Source organism: Anopheles aquasalis, chromosome 3 (assembly GCF_943734665.1).
Source record: "Anopheles aquasalis chromosome 3, idAnoAquaMG_Q_19, whole genome shotgun sequence".
NCBI classification, from domain to species: Eukaryota; Metazoa; Arthropoda; class Insecta; order Diptera; family Culicidae; genus Anopheles; species Anopheles aquasalis.
The window spans coordinates 2776138-2780000 of NC_064878.1; the positions used below are offsets into that span (position 1 = coordinate 2776138).

Below are 3863 nucleotides of genomic sequence, written 5' to 3' on the forward strand. Positions count from 1 at the left end.
GTCAACGTAACGAGGTTCATTATAAGCCATGACTCGGTCTCGTGGCAGGCAAACAATAGATCAGCCTTAAATAGCCACAAAAACCGTGTGACACCGTGGACACACTCCTTTCGCGATGGGATGAGAGACCGCGTACCGTCAATATTGATCCAGCGCCCGGTGCTGTGGAGGATTTGTTTTGGAACGGTTTTGATGTGAGCACGACTTCGAAAGTGCCCTCTGCGACGGATGACGACGACAACGCACCTCAAGTGTTGTTTCTGGCGGATTTGGAGAGTCTTTTCGCAACCTCAGCGGCAGCAATGCTAGGGCGCCCTGAAGCTGAAGAGCAAAGCACTTCCAGATAGAAATATGGTCATAGTATGGCAAGTGAAGGAGCCGTTCGCGAGATTCGCGTACGGAATGGGTAGTTCTGGGCACCACCAACGCAGCCTCCGTGCCTCTTCACGATACGGTACCAGTGCGGTCTCGTGCTCACGCAACCAGGAGCAGACGATCGCGAGAGTCGCAGGATAGTAGTTCAACCACCACGCTGCCCCAGCTTTTCTGTCCAGCAGCGACTTCTGTGGAGTTTACTGCTGGAGCTAGAGAGCGAGAGAGAGAGCGAGCAGTGTGACATGAGTACGCTAAGCCAACTTCGATCCAGCCAGCGGAACAACCTCGATCGCCCGCGATCGCCCGCGTAAAAAAATATCTTCATTTGCTTGAAGGCGCTACTCGCGTGCGGACGGTTCGAGCGAGTAGAGATCGTGTGCTGTCTTGGCGGTTTTTTTTTTTTATCAAACTCGCGTAACGTTCTCGGTGTGATGATGAGTAATCTTAACAGAACTGACCTATCCACCCCGTGGCAGAGGGATTTGTGAGCTGGCGGACGAATCGTGAATGGTTGATTGTGTTGTGGCCCCCCCCCCCCCCCGCGCATGTGCCCCAATTTGAATGTAGCAAACTCCCGATAAGGCAGAGTGAATGAAAGTGTTATAAAGTGTGGGAGAGCAACTGTCTGGCCGCCAATCGGTGACGACAACGAACGGGTGCTTCAAGTGTGGTTTGATGAATGAATTGATCGCCAGATCGTTGTTGCTATCCGCGCGACCTGGAGCGTAACCAGCCGCCAGAACCGCGGTGACAAGTGATAATAAGTGATCAAGGCGGTGTATGCTCGGTAGATGAATCTTTTATCCACATGCGGAAGTGAGTCAGCTGGTGCTGGTTAAGGGCTGCGTGTGGCTGTTGAATAGTGGAGTGTAAGGAATGCGCGATTGCGGTTAACCTATGAATCATTGCTGGAATTTGCTGGATTGGGGAGAATTGTGGAAACGTGCACGTGGTGTTCCGTTACGATTCAACGTTGTGACAGTTCATTGATCAGTTTACTGATTGATCACTTCATTGGTATTTCCTATCAATCGGTCACTGGTAGCAGCAATGGATTGCATAAAGGTATGTAGACATGTTTTCGAAATTTTGAATTTGATTCCAAGGCTTACTATGGGTAAAAGAAGGTACACTATTTTTTATAGAGATGCTTGGCTATCGAAAGCTAATCTAATAAGGATTAAACTATTTTCTTACAAGAGTTAAGCTCTTGTGGAGGTTACTACTTTTTGAGAAAAAGAATATCTAGCTCATAAAAGTTTTATAATAATTACAAATATTGTTTTTTTCAAGCAAAAATACCCAAAATTCCATGAATTAGGTTCTCGGAGGTATGATTTATCCTTGTAATTGAACAGTCTACACATTCGACTCCTTCCCATTCAAGGATGAGAAGTCAGTGGCATGTCAGCAGGAATCGCACATTTGTTTAGAGGACACCACAATACGTCCCCAAATGATTCGTAAAATTATGAAAACAACACCTTCACATCCCGCCATGCGTCATCCGATCAATATAATCTGTGTAGGAGCGGGACATCGATCGATCGACCTCCTCCTAAAGAAAAAAAAACCGATACGTTACGTTTGATTGGCAATCTCGAACCGTAAAATCGTTTACAAATTCGGCATTTTGCAGTTTCGCGAGAGCGCGAAGGCGCGCACGAGGGTGGAATCACTGCGCCGCTCCTGCGTTGGCCCCCTCGGCCTTTTTCGTGCTTTTGGTTTTGTTAATGAATATTTCAAATGAAAACATGCTAATTCTGATGTTACCTGTCCATACGGAGCCGCACCTTCAGAGCTTCAAACGTTGAGGTACATCTTTTTGCCGAACGCGAACGCGCTCCACCACCACCAGCGACATCTTATTCGAGGTTAACCCATAACCGTATGGAAATCAGTGGCCCGAGAGCCGTATTTATGTGTGCCGATCCTAAATAGTATGCTCGCTCCACCAGACGATCGAACGTTGGTTTGACGAGTGGACGGGTGGAATCGATTTTGTCCGTTCCGATTACGTCGCGCGCTGCACACGCTGCTGGTCGCCGCGTAATGGCGCCGCTAACGCGACGTAAGCCGATGAGAAATGGCCCCCGATGAGCAAGGAAAGCTAACGGTCAGACAGTCAACCTGTCCGCCGGTTCGCGAGCACCGGAAAATCAATATGTTCCCGACTCTAGGGGCTTAGAGTCCATGTCCACGTCCGTTTATCATCGCAGCACAAGACGAGGCGCGCGCGCTGGCGTATCTTCATCGCCGTCGGATCATCGGCACTTAAGTGTGCCCCGAGTTACCTTTTAGTACACTTCTCGCTGGCCAGATAGTGAGTAGCGCCAGAGTGCTGCTACCACCGTGGCCACGTCCGCACAGTGACACCAACGGTATCACTGTCTGGAAGGTGTCCGTTCCAATCCATTCGACTCACGGAGTTGTGTGCACCGAGAGAGGGAAGGGTGGGTTGAGTTGTCTAATTTTTTGTCACTTTACAACCCGTCCACCAGCCTCGCTCGCTCTCCCCGGTCTGCCAAGTGTCGTTCAATATTCATAAAGAGCTCCAACAGAAAACCATTTAATGCCTTTTTGGGGGCCAACGCTGTTAGAGCGTGATGGGAATGTGGGGTTGTTTGGTGTGCGTGGGTGTATGTTGAATGTGGTGTCCCCCCCCACCCCCAAAAGTGGCTTACGCGGTCCCCTGATACTTTCAAACCTTTCAAACCCGTCAAACGACAGTTTACCTTTAGACGATCGTACGGTGGATTGATGGACGGTGGTTTGGCTTCGCGATCCATGAGCTTATCTATTGTATTGACACCACGGCGTGGCCACGAGGGAGGAGAGGGGAAGGAGTGGAGTGTTTGTTTGATTTCTAATGGACAGCAGAGAGCAGGGTGCAGGCATTGTGCGCTGCAATGCGGAGGTGTCTATGACTCTCTCTCTTTCTCTCGGCCATCCATCCATCTATCTACCGATCCATCGATCCCGAAAGGTGTGGTTTTATTGATGAAACACGGTGAACTCCACATCCAGATCGTGGTGACACCATACCGTGCGCTTCTCTCCAAAAGTGAGCTAATATGTTGGTGGACACACATTGATTGGTGCTCATTAGCGTGCGTGCGAGGGTAGAGCGACAACGGGGCGATCGACTATCAATGAGACCCAGCGCCAGGGACACACAGAGGCCAAAATAGGCTACATGCCAATGGGGTGACATTTATAGAATAGAGAAACGATGCTTCTTTCGCCTTTTTTTTTTTTGGAGGGGACCTGATTTTTCGGAGACGAATGAGAAGACACCCACCTTTCGATGACGTGCGTGCGTGTCTAGTTGTCGCCAGTGTACCAGTGGCCTGTGGTACCTGTTCAGTCCGGGGTCCGTGGGAGAGTCCTCATAAACGGCTGCTCCATAAAACCGTTTCCTCCTCCTCCGTGGCAATGGGATTGCACATACGATACGGAGGACACGTTGTGTTTAGTTCAAGTATTGT

The 3863-nt window shown here is 49.6% G+C and overlaps 1 protein-coding gene across 1 annotated transcript in view; it reads left to right on the forward strand.

Moving 5' to 3' along the window:
- The first annotated feature begins 946 nt into the window (after positions 1-946).
- Positions 947-3863, forward strand: part of LOC126577777 (proteoglycan 4) — a 10539-nt gene continuing 7622 nt past the window's right edge. The window contains exon 1 of the mRNA XM_050239709.1: positions 947-1440. The gene's annotated coding sequence lies outside the window, so the exon portion shown is untranslated. The remainder of the gene's footprint in view (positions 1441-3863) is intronic.